The sequence below is a fragment of the Dermacentor variabilis genome, chromosome 11, assembly GCF_050947875.1.
Source record: "Dermacentor variabilis isolate Ectoservices chromosome 11, ASM5094787v1, whole genome shotgun sequence".
Classification (NCBI taxonomy): Eukaryota; Metazoa; Arthropoda; class Arachnida; order Ixodida; family Ixodidae; genus Dermacentor; species Dermacentor variabilis.
The window spans coordinates 33,565,001-33,583,076 of NC_134578.1; the positions used below are offsets into that span (position 1 = coordinate 33,565,001).

The window sequence follows — 18,076 nt, forward strand, 5'->3', positions numbered from 1 at the left end:
TTTGAAAGGGACAAAAATAATTTGTTGCGTTTCTGGTGTGTTTCTCAAACAACCGTGTCGTTCGTTTGTTTTTTTTTCTGCGTCCCACGATAAGCTGACACTCGGAGGCAATTGGATGGACCTTCGTTTGGGAGTTCAACTTTACGGCCCGATTTTGAGATGTGATATTAGACGTTAGAAAATATACTTGTTGTCAGCTCCAGCGAAACCAGCCACAAAGAAACAAAGGATCTTTTACCAATGAGCTGACCACAAATTGTTCAACTTTAACATCAAATTACCTGGACACTGTAGGCTTCCGTAGCTGGCATTCGCTCAGGAGCACGTTAAAGAAACGCAAGGAAGTGAAGATACAGTCGAGACCATCGTTTTACTCGGCCTCTCACATACACGGCACTGCATCCGCAGAAAAACTTATAAGTGCATTTTGTCACCTAACTGCTGTGCTCCTCTTCTGTTCTGCAAATTAACAGTTTCTGTACAGAAGGAAAGAAAGTGCCACGAACGGGTGTTCGACAATCCGTGCCAATATGTAACAGCAGAAAGCAACATTCCACGATACATGACGCAATTTGTCCACCGCATTCCTACAATGGGACCAGCATCATGTGAGGCTAGCGAGTCAAAAATCAAGAATTGATCTATTTCATCCAATATTTGTATGATTCCGTGAGAACATAGTTTACTACCCAAATTACAAAAGGAAACTCTGATGCCATTGTCTACGGCACAATGGCTTAAGTATGGGTTTCTTTCGGGGGCGAGGGTGAAGGGTGATTTCAAGCTGGCCAATATAGATCCTCTACAAGATCGCTGTAGGGACTCTCTCTCTCTCTCTTTGCACACACACACACACACACACACACACACACACACATATCTATATATATATATATATATATATATATATATATATATATATATATATATATATATATATATATATATCGGCATTTGTAGGTTCAGGACGCACGTACGAAAATAGCGATGCTTCATTCCAACGTTTCAACCGGGGTCCGGCCTCCTTCGAGCGCCACTGCGACCGTCCGTTCGAGGCACTTAGCGAGTATTCGCGAGCTTCTTTCATGCTCGGAAAAACACTTTTATGTAGCACGTATTGAGGTACAGAAAGATGCAGCGGGGCTTTTCATGTTGCGCTATAACTTTCGCATTCACTTTTTTCATCTAATTAGGATGCTTAAGAAGTTGATGAATTTATTACCACTAATTATGTAATTGGGCGGAATCCAAAAAAAATATTCTGAGGATCTCCAAGCGACGGCAAACAACGTTACCTTAGTTCTGTCCAGCTACGTGGCACTGCCATGTTTTGCCTCTCCCTCAAGCCAACAGTAAATGCACTGGACACGAGACCGTTCCCTGTGTCAAGGATACTCGGACCATGGCTACAGCGGTCACAGGCACAAAACGCGCTTCGTGCGCTAGTAGACCACTCGCAGTGCACTGGTTTAGGAGACCGCTCATAGTGCCCCTGTGCATCATGCCACGCGCCCTCAGCGCTCACTCTCTCCCGCAATCTTTTCCTCTTTCTATTCTCCTTTACCTCCAGTGTAGAGTAGCAAACCGGGCGCTCGGCTGGTTGACCTCCCTGCTTTGCCTCTGCTTGCTCTCTTTCTTAAATATTGGTGCATGAGTATATAAATATTTTTATTAGTAATATCAGAAGAAGTCAACAAGCACGGACACCAAGGACAACATAGGGGAAATTACTTGGGCTTAGTAAATGAAATAAAGAAAAAATAACTTAATGGAAAGTGGATTTTCATTACTTCATGGTTTATTTCATATAGTAAGCACAAGTAGTTCCCCCGATGTTGTCCTTGGTGTCAGTCTTTGTTGACTTCCTATGACTATATTATATATATATATATATATATATATACGGAGAGAGAGAGAGATGCCTTAACGTCTTGTCTTGCTGTATAAATAAGTATAAGAAGAATAGGAGGTGCCAGTTGAATGTTTTTCTTAATTTAATGGGAGTTACTAGCAAAAAGACAGTGTTGTTTTTAAAAAATACCAATTCTATTCTTTTCGTTTCGTCTATCGTACCGCTGCCGACCCAGTGCGGGCGCTCACCATTGCAGTTCGTGTTATTAGTTCAACCAAAATGCGTTCTCGAAATAAACATGGGGATCCGAGTTGTCACGAAGCATGAAATTTTGTTAAAGAAGCATATCTCTGCTGCATTTTCCGTGCTCTGCGTAAGACTATTAAACGTTAAGACGCGTTTTACGCAATGTGCAATTTTTGACAAATTCTTGCGTTTGCCCACCTTGATTTTGATGCTACCGATGTTCAGATCTCGATGAAATCTTTCCCATAGTATCTTTAAGGTACGTGGAGTGCCGTTTCCTTCCTTTAATTTTTAACATTTCTTAGGAAGTCGAAAGCTTTTATGAAGACGTGGAATCGGCGATGGGTAAAGTCAAAACAAAATACACTATACTGATGGGCGACTTCAATGCCAGGGTAGGCAAGAAGCAGGCTGGAGACAAGTCAGTGGGGGAATATGGCATAGGCTCTAGGAATAGCAGAGGAGAATTATTAGTAGAGTTTGCAGAACAGAATAATATGCGGATAATGAACACCTTTTTCCGCAAGCGGGTTAGTCGAAAGTGGACGTGGAGGAGCCCGAATGGTGAGACTAGAAATGAAATCGACTTCATACTCTGCGCGAACCCTGGCATCATACAAGATGTAGACGTACTCGGCAAGGTACGCTGCAGTGACCATAGGATGGTAAGAACTCGAATTAGCCTAGACTTGAGGAGGGAACGGAAGAAACTGGTACACAAGAAGCCAATCAATGAGTTAGCGGTAAGAGGGAAACTAGAGGAATTCCGGATCAAGCTACAGAACAGGTATTCGGCTTTAACTCAGGAAGAGGACCTTAGTGTTGAAGCAATGAACGACTATCTCATGGGAACCATTAAGGAGTGCGCAATAGAAGTCGGTGGTAACTCCGTTAGACAGGAAACCAGTAAGCTATCGCAGGAGACGAAAGATCTGATCAAGAAACGCCAATGTATGAAAGCCTCTAACCCTACAGCTAGAATAGAACTGGCAGAACTTTCTAAGTTAATCAACAAGCGTAAGACAGCGGACATCAGGAACTATAATATGGATAGAATTGAACAGGCCCTCAGGAACGGAGGAAGCCTAAAAACAGTGAAGAAGAAACTAGGAATAGGCAAGAATCAGATGTGTGCGTTAAGAGACAAAGCCGGCAATATCGTTACTAATATGGATGAGATAGTTCAAGTGGCTGAGGAGTTCTATAGAGATTTATACAGTACCAATGGCACCCACGACGATAGTGGAAGAGAGAATAGCCTAGAGGAATTCGAAATCCCACAGGTAACGCCAGAAGAAGTAAAGAAAGCCTTAGGAGCTATGCAAAGGGGGAAGGCAGCTGGGGAGGATCAGGTAACAGCAGATTTGTTGAAGGATGGTGGTCAGATTGTTCTAGAGAAACTGGCCACCCTGTATACGCAATGCCTCATAACCTCGAGCGTACCGGAATCTTGGAAGAACGCTAACATAATCCTAATCCATAAGAAAGGGGACGCCAAAGACTTCAAAAATTATAGACCGATCAGCTTACTGTCCGTTGCCTACAAAGTATTTACTAAGGTAATCGCAAATAGAATCAGGAACACCTTAGACTTCTGTCAACCAAAGGACCAGGCAGGATTCCGTAAAGGCTACTCAACAATAGACCATATTCACACTATCAATCAAGTGATAGAGAAATGTGCAGAATATAACCAACCGTTATATATAGCTTTCATTGATTACGAGAAAGCGTTTGATTCAGTCGAAACCTCAGCAGTCATGGAGGCATTACGGAATCAGGGTGTAGATGAGCCATATGTAAAGATACTGGAAGATATCTATAGCGGCTCCACAGCCACCGTAGTCCTCCACAAAGAAAGCAACAAAATCCCTATAAAGAAAGGCGTCAGACAGGGAGATACGATATCTCCAATGCTATTCACAGCATGTTTACAGGAGGTATTCAGAGGCCTGGAGTGGGAAGAATTGGGGATAAAAGTTGATGGAGAATACCTTAGCAACTTGCGATTCGCTGATGATATTGCCTTGCTTAGTAACTCAGGAGACCAATTGCAATGCATGCTCACTGACCTGGAGAGGCAAAGCAGAAGGGTGGGTCTGAAAATTAATCTGCAGAAAACTAAAGTAATGTTTAACAGGCTCGGAAGAGAACAGCAGTTTACGATAGGTAGCGAAGCACTGGAAGGGGTAAGGGACTACATCTACTTAGGGCAGGTAGTGACCACGGATCCGGATCATGAGACTGAAATAACCAGAAGAATAAGAATGGGCTGGGGTGCGTTTGGCAGGCATTCTCAAATCATGAACAGCAGGATGCCACTATCCCTCAAAAGGAAAGTGTATAACAGCTGTGTGTTACCAGTACTCACATATGGGGCAAAAACCTGGAGACTTACGAAAAGGGTTCTGCTGAAATTGAGGACGACGCAACGAGCTATGGAAAGAAGAGTGATGGGTGTGACATTAAGGGATAAGAAAAGAGCAGATTGGGTGAGGCAACAAACGCGGGTAAACGACATCTTAGTTGAAATCAAGAAAAAGAAATGGGCATGGGCCGGACATGTAATGAGGAGGGAAGATAACCGATGGTCACTAAGGGTTACGGACTGGATTCCAAGGGAAGGGATGCGTAGCAGGGGGCGGCAGAAAGTTAGGTGGGCGGATGACATTAAGACGTTTGCAGGGACAACATGGCCACAATTAGTACATGACCGGGGTAGTTGGAGAAGTATGGGAGAGGCCTTTGCCCTGCAGTGGGCGTAACTAGGCTGATGATGATGATGATGATGATATATTTAAGACAGACCTCAAATAACTCTTATTAGGTTGTGTATACTTGAATGCTTCTCAGGTTATATCTTTTTGTCTTTATTAACATATTTTATATGCACTACCTGGTTATCTATTGGCATACCATGGTTGATGTGGAGGAATACGAGCCATCACGTTTAGAGATCGAAAGAAGTGGAGGAATAAATGTCTACATATTACACATTGTCATGGTACAGAGTGAGTGAGTGAGTGAAAACTTTAATTGAGCCTTTTAAGAGCTTCACGGTTACGAGGTCTCCGTCGTCTTCATCTTCTTGGCGCTGGCGACTTGAGACTTCTCTTCAGCAAGGGTGGGCCCCTATTCCAAGGCTCCACTGAGTCGTGCTGCATCGCTCGCGTGCTGCACTAGGGCCCTTTGGGCCGTGAGCTCGCTGCTGGTGTGCCGACTCTCCCATTGCTCCGCACTCGGGTGTTCGTGTTTGTGGAATGCTTTGTTGCGTTCGCACTCCCAGGTGATGTGGTGGAGTGTAGGTGTGGCACCGCACCAAGGGCAGGTGGCCCTGTATTGTGTCGGAAACATCTTACTAAGCACGTGTAAGTTGGGGAAGGAGTTTGTAGTCTGCGCCAGCTGGTCGCTTCCTCCTTTGTGAGGGCTTTGTGTGGTGGCGGATATCTAATTCTAGTTCCTCTATATAAGTTGAGGGTCTCTGCGTATCCCCTCTCGCAAGCCTGTAGGTGGGTCTCCGGGACATTAGACCATCCTGCTCGGAACGCTTCGCCTCGAGCTAGGCTGTCTGCCCTTTCGTTCCCTCCTATGACTACGTGACCCGGTATCCAGATTAGTTTGTGCCTGGGCTTTTCCTTCTCGGCGGAGGTGGCTCCGCTGAGTATTCTGAGGGCAGTTTTGCTGATTCTGCCCCTCGTGTAGTTCCTGCACGCCTCTTTTGAATCCGTCAGTATGTTGAGAGATCGCCCTGTTCTATAACCTTCCGCTGCCGACAGCGCTACGGCAATCTCGTAGGCCTCCGCTGTGCCAGCGACCTTTACCGCGGCATACGTGATCAGGTTTCCTTCCTTGTTAACCACTACCGTCGCGGCCACGTGTTCTCTTCCGAGTTCACATCTACGGCGGCGTCCGTGTATACTGTATTTTCTAGCTGGGCTAGCGTTCTCTCAACGTATTCGGCCCTAGCTTTTCGCCTGTTTTCGTGTAGGTTTGGATCCATATTTTTTGGCAGTGGTCCCACATTAATTGTTTTCCTGTGGTGTTCCGGTACGTCCGCGTATCTGTCTGTCGGTCCGCTCGTATCCCGACCCAACCTCCTCAGGAGCGCTCGTCCCGTAGGGGTGCCTCTGAGTCTCGCGGTTTGCGTACCGAGAAGAGCCTCGGCGAGCTCGCTGAAGGTGTTGCTGATGCCCAGCTGGAGCAACTTCTCGTTCGACGTGTTTAAGGGTAGACGCAGAGCCGTCTTGCACGCCTTCCTGATAATGGTGTCTGCTTGCTCTCTTTCTGCCTTGGTCGTCACGTGGTACGTCAGGGAGTACGTGATTCGGCTGACAATTAGGCTGTTGACTAGCTTGAGAGTGTCTTCTTCTTTCATTTCTTATCTCTTTTGGGAGACCCTATTCATCATGCGGCCCACATGTTGCGCCGCCTTTCTCGGCAGGCTAATGGTACAGAATCAAAACTATGGAACTCGCTAAATCATGGTTATATATTTCAAATCAGCATAAAAAAGCTATGAAAAAAACGGAGTTTCATTGCTCTTGGTCAGATGTTTCAATAAATGTCTTCGACTAGCTCGCTGAAGGTCTAAGCAGTTAGGTCTAAGCTTAAGGACTAACTGCTTAAGGTCCTAAGCAGTTGCAATAAAACGCGACGACTTGAACACCGTCACTTTACGTAATACATTCGCTGTGTGGAAGCGTACTGCCTTCCATCAAAGAAAGGCTAGTAAAGCTTGTACAGTCATACCTTTCACACGCTCAGATGAACTCTTTTTGAACACACCCTCATAGAGCGGCGAAGCTGATGAAATAACTGCGATAAAATTATGGTGCCTGATTGGCAAATTTTCACCGGTATAAATGTCGTGGCTACTGCGACCTTAATGGGCGCTGAACTTCTCTACAGACACTTGACCCAGCGACTGGCCTGTACGCATAAACGGGGGTCCGTACTCCCGCAAGCAAGATGAGACGATATCACTGCTGCCTATTACGCAGTCAACCACTCTCGATCTCTGTTGCCTCAAGTAAGAAGACACGATGCCGGTGTTCCTTTTTTTCTTTTTACCACTCAGTCCATTATGTTACAACGAAAGCGTGCCCTTCCAAGGTTCAATGTCCTCACTCTTCATCGCACACGCTACACCGGACAGCAACGTTGTCTACTTCGACAGGTAGAAAAACCTTGCGTCGCCCTTCTGCCGCCTCGCAATTTACCACGCACATGAGCAACCCTTCCCGTCAATTAGATAGGGCTAGTAGTGTGGCTTCAGATGTTTGCGCAACGAAATACATGCATCCGCGAGCTGCACCTGGGATGCAACATGGATCACAGGTGAACATGTCTTCTAGACTTGGAGACGTTCATTTCGCAGACATTTCCGCTGCAGAGGCTTCCACACTGGTCGGTATTTCTCTAACTTACGGGAACTCTCGTCATACATGTGAGCTGAGTTGAGGAGAAACTTTTTGAGTTGACTTAGGAAACGCGTCGGTACCAGAAGCGAAAAAAACTGGAGCTTAAGGAAACTTCTGCTAGCTTACTCTTTCTGCATCAGCCCGTCAGCTTGGCCTCTCGAAATAAACACCTTTGGTTGCTCGCCCTGTTCCAGCCCTTATACGTTACGGGGCCGAATCGCCCGAATATATAGCCCTGGCAGTTGCTACCTTAAATAATATGTGGTAACCAAGGCACGAGAACAAAAAGCGCTTCGTGGCTGTCACTTTGCGTGAGATCAATGCTCGTGCTTGGCGGGGACCACCTGGGTTTTTGGGTTGCTTCTCTATTGATTAAGTTAACTGTCCTTCGGCAACGGTAATTACTGAATGTAGCTCCTTTTTATTTTATTTTTTTCGCTCCCCATTGTGCTCTCTCTTTTCTGTTGCCTCTTTATTGCAACACTCATTTTGCTGGCCAATGTTCAGGTGACTGGCGTCGCCGGTGCAAATAGCAGAATACTCATCTTTATTTCGACAATCACAAATAATCATCGCACTTTTCCAGAATCAGACGTAAGCTGGCACTGGGGCGCAGTCCACTGCGTACGCCACATATATCGCACAATTGTGTTTGGTTTCGTATAAGAGTGGGGTTGAAGATTAATATGCAGAAGCAAAGATAATGATCAATAGCCGCGCAAGGGAATAAGGGTTCAGTATCGCCATTCAGCCTCTAAAGTCTGTGAAGGAGTACGTTTACCTAGGTCAATTACTCACAGGGGGCCCTGATCATGAGAAGAAAATTTACAGAAGAATAAAAATGGGTTGGAGTGCATTCGGCAGAAGTTGTCAGATCCTGACCGGAAGCCTACCATTATCGTTAAAAAGAAAAGCATACAATCAATGCATTCTACCGGTGCTGGCATATGGAGCAGGAATTGGAGTCTGACAAAGAAGCTCGAAAAAAAGGTAAGGACCGCGCAACGAGCGATGGAATGAAGAATGTTAGGCATAACGATAAGAGACAGGAAGATATAGCGGTGTGGATGAGAGAGCAAACGGGATAGCCGATATTCTAATTGACATTAAAAGAATGAAATGGAGCTAGGAAGGTCATGTAATGCATAGGTTAAATAACCAGTGGGCCATTAGGTTTACAAAATGGGCGCCAAGGAAAGGGAAGCGCGGTCGAGGACGGCAGAACACTAGGTGTAGTGATCAAATTAAGAAACTCGCAGGCGCTAGCTGGAATCGGTCGGCGCAGGACACGGGTAAGCGAAGATCGCAGGGAGAGGCCTCCGTCCTGCAGTGCGCATAAAATAGGCCGATTATGATGATGATTGTGATATGACGTGGTATGAAGCGTTTCTTGTATGCCATCGGGGAGGGGGGGAATATCGCCCCAAATAACAGCCAACAACCCCCCCCCCTTTGACCACTATTGCACTGGCCCCGACTCTCAGATTTTCCTATCATCCATAACTTCCGAGTAATGTTATTTTACTCTTTCTGGTTACACTTGACAGCCAGCCTCCTGAGACATTTTCTTCCGTGACGAAAGCGCTGTTGTCAGACAACTGCGGGGGGAGGGTTTTGACCCCCAGAACTTGCCCCTCTGCCTGCTCCAGTGCTACGGGAGGGCAGCGGAGAAAGGCCCGGATGTCTGCTATGGCACTCCGATCGCAAACGCCGTATGGCGTGATTCTTCGCTGAAATTTTTCGCGTACGCGGAAAGCTCCATTTTTCCTGCCAGAAAGTATACTTCACGATAGATCTCTTTCAGTGTATAGTCTGCGAGCCGCGCACTAGAGGCCACCACAGCCCTCTCGCCGTTGAACGTCTTTCGAATCGAGAGCAAACGTGCATGAGGCACCGCCCAGCGGTCCAGCAACGTTCCGCTGAGAGACCGGAATTCGCTTGCTATACCACTGATTTGAAGTATGAATGAGCAAAATGGGGAGACGTGCTTTGTCTTGGAGTACACGAAGTGCGAGAGGGACTTCAACTGGTAGGATCAAGCGATGTGCGAACTTCGTCTGCATCGGCTTCACAAGTAGTGCTCTAGTTCGGGAGCGTTCCTCAATTTCCTCAACGCGAGCACAACAGGGTCCGCAGCCAGCGCGCCATAGTCAATTGCCCTCAATGAGGGCAATTACTACCAGACAATGACCGCCACTTGCAGATGCAACATAGCGTTATCCCCGGAGCTGGAATGAAATATCATGAAACGTAGAACTTCGATCAGCCTAAAAGTCAGCGCTAGGTCCTTCCAGGAAAGCACGACTGTCATACTCAAGCAACTTCATTTTCCATAACAGCGAAATCAAACGTGAAATCATAAGTGCGCGCCGCTAGTTTTCTTTCTGCACCAGGAATCAAGCGCCATGGCGAGCGATACCTCGGCGACTTCTAACATTACTGGCCATTCGTACGCGAATACATCTTAATCTGCGCTGGAAGTAATAAAAATACTAAATTCTGATGTTTCACGTGCCCAAACTATGATCTCATAATGAGGCACTCTACAGTAGTAGACTCGGGATTATTTTTCACTTCCGGAGCTTCATAAACGTGCACCCAATTCGCGGGAAACGGGCATTATTGCATTTTGTGTCCATCAAAATACGGTTGCCGCGGCCGGGATGCAACTTTACAATTGCTAGTAAGTACAGCAGGGCGTGGCACTTGTGAAGGCGCCGGACGTTCGCGCATACGCGAGTAAACGCGGGCGCGAGGGAGAAAATGTGGGGGCTTTTGCTCGCGAAATATATGACTATGCCTTGGCACTACGGAAAAAAAGTTAGCGCGTGTTGTAGGCGTTTGTCCCTAGGCGTGCCGGCATTGCGGAGTGGGATCAAGCTTGTTTACGCACGGACGCCGGCTGCCAGTGCGGTGAAAGAGGGCATAACATCGCAGATATTTCTGTGGGAGCAGTAGGAACCGTGGAACAGGCCCGTCCACATATATTGAAAATCTAGAAGGCAGAGCGCAACCTCCGTTGAATGCGAGTGGCTGAAAGCGCGCCGGCGACGAGAATACGCCGCGCCCCCCTCACGCGTTTTACGCTAACGTCACCTAACGGTAACCTAACCTAACGTTAACCTAACCTAACGAGGCCTAAAGAGAAAGACAATAAGGTTCGCGACGTAACCATTGTTCGAATACGTTGAGCCACCCTAACGGCTTTCACGCTAACCCAACATTACATAACCTTAACGTAACGCAACCTAAGCTAAGGTTATCCTAACGTAACATAACGTGGCCGAGACGCAACGGCAATAATGCTCACGGCATGACATAAGGCATTCGCGCTCAACCGTGGTTGCTGAAGTGTTGTGCGTTTACTTCAATTTACACCACTCAAAAACGAGTGTCCACCACTCAAAAACGCTCCTGAAAAGTCCAGGAGAGCAGGCCCGCCCTATACTACGGCCCCTATCACTCGCCCGGAAAAATCAATGATGCTTTTTTTTTTCTTCTTGAAGGTGGAGTGCCGTAAGGCACTACAAAATTATAATGCGGCATGACTGACTCACCACCAGCGCCGCACGCGTGAGAAAGTCTATCCGACGCATCTTCACACACAGCGATCACCAAACGGGGCGTCAGCGCGCGCGGGTTCACCTGTTTCACCGCGTCAGCAGCCAGCGTTCGAGTGTAAGCAAACTCGACCCCCCTCAGCTATTGGCGGCGAGGAGTTACGGAGTGCCATCTATCGGAAGCGCCTCGCTGGTGTAGTATGAGGGATCACGCGGCGCGCTACTCATAGGTTTTGCTGTCAGCGCTCACTGAAAACACCACGCGCAAGCTCTCCCGGACATTTCTGTAAGTACTTTCGAAACGAGAGAAGTTGTTTGCTGTCTAAATAATAATCTTGGGCAAATTGAAAGCACACAATCGTTTACAGACGCTATCTCTTTACCGAATACGTACAGTGAGCGCCACTGCGCGCGGTCGCCGCGATGAAGTCTCCCGAACCAGCTTCTTGCGTGAAAGGTAGGTAAACGCTGAGAGCAAACTATATGAAATCTGTTCTTATAGTGTTTGTATAACTCTTGTATAGTGTTTGTAAAGAAGCCTCAATGCAGCGATTGCGCAGATTCGCAGCGACCGACTGCGCGTCTGCAAGCTTGTCCGCGCACTGTTTCGCTTTCGCCGCGTGCGCGTTTTCGCACCGTGCCATGAGCTTTAGGCCGCAAAATATGAGCATTTGACAGTATACAAGCAACCATTGTTGCGTGGGCGCTATCAGAGCGGTTCAAAAATAATTTCATTGTAGAGACTTCGACGCCTACAGGGACTATGATATGCCGTCGCGACGATACAATCTTTTTTTTTCTTCTAAATTCTTTGACCTTTCAATACTATTTCTCGAGTTGCGTCGCACTGTATGTTTATCGGTGTTCTCAGTGTTCAATATCCCGCTGCTCCTGTTTTTGTAATCCAGTGCATTAATTGATAACACAAACATGACCATGTGCCATGCTTTTTTTAAATGTGCTTCTTAGAGGAGACACTCGAAGCGGGTAAACTTCGCCACTAAATGAGGACCGCAGCGTACGAGGGAATTCAAACTCGTTTTCAGCTCGCTTCGGCGCTCCCAAAGCAGCCGACGCGGCCGCTATGTCCACGTGATCCCTCCTAGCACGTCACGCCGACGGTAGCGCCAGCTTTTCCAGTGGTGGAGCTCGAGGCCAATACCGGCACTCCTAGGGACAAACGCACGCAACACGCTCAAAGAAACTTCTCCACCGTAGTGCCTAGGCAGAATCGCATATTCAAGGAGCAAACGCCCCCAGATTTTCCCTCTCGCACCCGCTCTTACTCGCGCCTGCGCAGAAACGCCGAGCGCCGCAAGAAACACCACGCCCTGCTGCCGTAAAGAGGAGGCTTGCCGCGAAGCCCTCGTTTTCCACTTCGCATGCAAGTGGGCTGTGTTCGTGCACTCTTGCAGGTCCGCTGGCTGCGCGGCGACATTGGCCACATCGCGGAGCAGAACCCGCTGAAGTATGCCGCGCTTACGAAGCGCTTTTTTTCTGCTGCGTTTACCTTGCAAGCTTCTATCCGTTTTTAAAAGCACTGGGACAGCGCTCGTGCTCACCATTGCCAAGCAATTATAATGAAAAATATTCATTTAGCAAACCTTCGATAACTAGCAATATTCGCAGGTGATATACTACATTTAGTCATTTCGTTAAAGTAGTCGCTTTGAAATTCCCAACTTGTGGTTAAATTTAGGGCTGCAGTTCAAGTGGTCCACTGATATAGACGGGTATAGCAGAGAAAACAACTTCCTGGCACCATAAATCGCTAATTTGGTTCGTGTGTTGGGAATTGGATCAACTAAAGCTGGCCGATTTCTCAGCCAGCCAAAACTCAACACAAGTACAAGTTCAACGTGCTTGATTTTATCCACACATTCCGAAATCTAAAAAGACTGACCTTCACGAAGTGCGAAAGTCTCAGTTTGGACAAGCAATTTTCGTTCACAACTGAAATTTGTACATAATGAGTGAACGTCCATTCCAAAAGATCTAAAAATTAACAATCATGGGCAAGTCACACGGAACTCGACTGTCACGTGTGTTATGACGGTGACACGATTTGTGGCTTATGGAAAGAAGGTGAGTATAATACATGTATTTCATTCACAGTGTTAAAAGTAAGGACCCACAGAATTTAGACTGGCTACATACATCTGGCATGAAAAAAATGCCTATAATTGCTTTCATTATTTGAACTACGTGGTGGATTAGCTAGAATATTTCTGTAATGTGCCTACAAGCACATATAATCTACCTGTCGTCATACTTTGCGTCTAATGCACCTATGCAGAAAAGCACGGAGAATATTAGGACAATATTTTTGACACAACCGCAACGCAAGGAACCAACCATTCATTTAAAGAAAATTTAATAGCCCTCTCCTTTGCAAGGCGGATCACCAGTTCGTAATTAATCAGCAATAATTACTCTATACTTGTAATACTACAGGTTTTCCCGCTCAGTTTAATCCAAACGCCATTGAATATAATCCAGGTGCCAGCCAATTTAATCTAAGCGCCAGCATTTTTAATCCCAGTGCCAATAATTTAATCCAGGCGCCACCAGATTTAATCCCAGCGCCATCCGAATTAATCCGCGTGCCAACTCACTTAATCCTTGCGCCAGCCATTTTAATCCAAGTGCCACACATTTTAATCCCAATGCCAGTCAATTTAATCCTGTTGGAAATTGATTGAGAAACGAATAATTCTTGCAGAAGAGCTCGTAACAGGCGTCATGAAGGCCGTATATTCATTTATGTGATCGCTATATTGGCGTCAGCACTATAGGAGCTCAGTTTCCACGCTACCGGTGTTGTCATGGTTTCTTCAGAAACACTTCCGTGTGTTATACCGCTCGCTCATTTCCTCCTTTTCAAGTCGCATTTCCGAGTGACAAGAGAATCACATAAGTGAGGCAGAATCGTGACGGATATTACGCGACTTGGGTTGCGATCATGACATGCGATTTCCTTCCCTATCGTCTTGAATATCGATCGACATTGTTCGCAAGGGTAAAAACTTGCTCACCATTGCTCAGGCACTTGGCATAATCACTAAGCGATTCAATATAGCTCACTAATCTTGTATTTTGCATGCACTCTTATGCTTCCGTCATGCATACCAAAGGAAATGGTTCTGAGAATGCAACAGCTTATCCTTGAGTGACATGATTAGCTCACTTGTGACTCACTCGACTCCACCGCCGTCGCACCTCTCCTAACCTGCCTACTAACAGATCAAAGGAAATCGTTTTCAAAGCTCAAAAACATGCTCCCTATCAATGACTCAAGTGACGTGATCACTAGTGACTGGCGTGACGTCACCACGCTTTTCACGCATGCACTATCCTAAACTGCCGGCGCTTCTGTAATAGTGGCGGTCTGACCTTTTGTTATGTGCTCCCGGTGCTACAGCTGTGCTTGATTTTTACCTGAGCTGACCGCCATGGAAGGCGGGACTCCTGAAGACCAACAAGCGAGCGTCGTGCGAAAGCGGGGCCCTCCGTTCAAGGATCAAAATAAGCCACGAAGGAAAAACAACAAGGTGTCTGACGTCCACCGATCAAGAATCGTCGATGCCTCAAGGCGCGGCGGAGATTTGAGACAACTCGCCGAGACGCTGGGCATAAATCTAAAAACTGTAAGGTCGATTGCAACGACAGACCGTGAAGTTTCTCTGAAAACGGGGGGCTCCATAAGAAAGTTTGGTGCCGGCGTTGTCGCCATCGTAACAAGAACTGTCGACGAGAACCCAGCGCTCACGCTGAAACAGATAAAACGAACCGTTGAACAAGAAATACCTGGCCTCACAATCAGCACCAGCTCTGTTTACCGCCTCCTCGACGCACACACCTAGTCCATCAAATTAGCGACCCAGAGGCCGGTGGTCCGCAACCGCTGCCACGTGAAGAAGAAGCGAAAAGAGTATGCGCAATGGTTACAAACCAATGGGCCCCGGGTTTGCCGCTTTTACGTCGACGAAACAAATTGCAATATATGGTGCTCAAAAAAATTCGGCCGCGCAAAAAAGGGCATGGCAGCGCTCCAGACGACGACTTCGACGAAAGGCGCGAACATCAACTTCATCGCCTGCATGTCGGCAAACGGTGTGCTGCACTGGCGAATTGTCGAAAGAGTCCATTGGATCGTATTCGATGACTTTCTCGCCGACGTTTCCGCCCAGGTTGACTCTGAGGAGTCGGATACAGAGGCCGTCTTCATTTTCGACAACGCTCCTGCTCACAATCGCGCATAACAGGCAAATCTGGTCAGCTCGAACCATTCCATCAAGCGCCTGCCGCCATACAGCCCTTTTTTTAATCCCGTTGAGGAAGTTTTCTCCAAGTTTAAACGTCAAGGTAAACAGTACCTCAGTGAGCGGCGCGATGCAATGCTGGTGGCTCCACAAGGAGTCACACAAAAGGAGCGCAGGCGTTCGTTGCTTGTAAATGCTGCACAACACGCAATGACACTTGTTCAACGCGTGGATTGCGCTGCATTTGATAGGCACAACTTTTCTTTTGTTCAGGCTGCGCTTAGAGAGGAGGACATGTAGTTGTTCTCGGTTTGTTTCTATAATTTCATTCAGGAAGTGCCCTCGTATCTTGTGAAGCTACATACCGCATCGAATAAATTACATATTTTCATTCAAAAGATCTCACCGTATCTTTGTACATCTCGTGTCGAGTGTGATGTCTCATAAAATACACCACGACGCTGTTTTTTTGGTTGTACTTCTTGCAGTCCATCCTCGAGCTTTAGGAGAAAGGAATGCGCACTCAATCCCATGCATCCGAGATTCAGCTATTCGTCAATTTTCCACTTATATTTGATTAACGCGAGGCAACCATCAAAGTGTAAGCCTCTACAAGGATATTTTCTTTCGAGGTCGGTAGCATGACAAGTTTTCTGGCAATATTAGAACCACCGTTGCATAATGACCAATTCATTTGTAAGAAAAAGGTGTGACTCAATTCGCATATCTCGCCTTTTAAAAATATTTTATAATATTGCAGCCCTTAATGACGAGCGCGTGCTAAATAGTCTTCATGATGACGTCATTAGAGTCACCATCATAACACGGTTTGCGCGTGTCAATGCGTCTCTTCTCTAACACGATATCTTGAGCGAGTTCCTCGGAACAGCGCATTGTAAGTCACTAGTGATCACGTCATGTTAATGAGCGATAGTAAGCAGTTACCTGCCCTTTGAAAACCATTTCTTTTGATATACGTGCCGGCAGGTAAGGGAACTTGACGCTCGCGTGCGAATGTATTGACGTCACGTGAGTCACTAGTGATCACCTCATTCTACTTTGTGATAATGAGCAGGTTGTTGCTCTTTAAAAGCCATTTCATTTGATATGCATATCGGCAGGTTAGGAGAGTGCATGGTTGGGTGAGAGCCGTGGTGATGTCACGTGAGTCACTAGTGATCACCTCATTCTGCTTTGTGATAATGAGCAGGTTGTTGCTCTTTAAAAGCCATTTCATTTGATATGCATGTCGGCAGGTTAGGAGAGTGCATGGTTGGGTGAGAGCCGTGGTGATGTCACGTGAGTCACTAGTGATCACCTCATTCTACTTTGTGATAATGAGCAGGTTGTTGCTCTTTAAAAGCCATTTCATTTGATATGCATGTCGGCAGGTTAGGAGAGTGCATGGTTGGGTGAGAGCCGTGGTGATGTCACGTGAGTCACTAGTGATCACCTCATTCTACTTTGTGATAATGAGCAGGTTGTTGCTCTTTAAAAGCCATTTCGTTTGATATGCATGTCGGCAGGTTAGGAGAGTGCATGGTTGGGTGAGAACCGTGGTGACGTCACGTGAGTCACTAGTGATCACCTCATTTGACTTTGAGATAATGAGCAGGTTGTTGCTCTTCAAAAGCCATTTCGTTTGATATGCATGTCGGCAGGTTAGGAGAGTGCATGGTTGGGTGAGAGCCGTGGTGATGTCGCGTGAGTCACTAGTGATCACCTCATTCTACTTTGTGATAATGAGCAGGTTGTTGCTCTTTAAAAGCCATTTCGCTTGATATGCATGTCGGCAGGTTAGGAGAGTGCATGGTTGGGGGAGAGCCGTGGTGATGTCACGTGAATCACTAGTGATCACCTCATTCTACTTTGTGATAATGAGCAGGTTGTTGCTCTTTAAAAGCCATTTCGTTTGATATGCATGTCGGCAGGTTAGGAGAGTGCATGGTTGGGTGAGAACCGTGGTGACGTCACGTGAGTCACTAGTGATCACCTCATTTGACTTTGAGATAATGAGCAGGTTGTTGCTCTTCAAAAGCAATTTCGTTTGATATGCATGTCGGCAGGTTAGGAGAGTGCATGGTTGGGTGAGAACCATGATGACGTCATGGGAGTCACTAGTGATCACGTCATTGGCTGGGTGATAGTGAGCCGGTTATTACCCTTTATAAGCCACTTCGTTTGATATGCATGCCGGCAGTTTAGGATAGTGCATGCGTGAGAAGGGTGGTGACGTCACGCAAGTCACTAGTGATCACGTCACTTGAGTCATTGATAGGGAGCATGTTTTTGAGCTTTGAAAGCGATTTCCTTTGATATGTTAGTAGGCAGGTTAGGAGAGGTGCGACGGCGGTGGAGTCGAGCGAGTCACAAGTGAGCTAATCATGTCACTCAAGGATAAGCTGTTGCATTCTCAGAACCATTTCCTTTGGTATGCATGACGGAAGCATAAGAGTGCATGCAAAATACAAGATTAGTGAGCTATATTGAATCGCTGAGTGATTATGCCAAGTGCCTGAGCAATGGTGAGCAAGTTTTTACCCTTGCGAACAATGTCGATCGATATGCAAAACGATAGGGAAGGAAATCTCATGTCATGATCACAACCCAAGTCGCGTAATATCCGTCGCGATTCTGCCTCACTTCTGTGAGTCTCTTGTCACTCGGAAATGCGACTTGAAAAGGAGGAAATGAGCGAGCGGTATCACACACGGAAGTGTTTCTGAAGCAACCATG

At 46.6% G+C, this 18,076-nt stretch overlaps 1 protein-coding gene across 1 annotated transcript in view; it reads right to left on the minus strand.

The window, feature by feature from the left end:
* The window catches only part of LOC142564154 (juvenile hormone acid O-methyltransferase-like), a 39,229-nt gene that overhangs the window by 19,975 nt on the left and 1,178 nt on the right, over positions 1 to 18,076 (minus strand). The gene's annotated exons all lie outside the window — the stretch shown is intronic.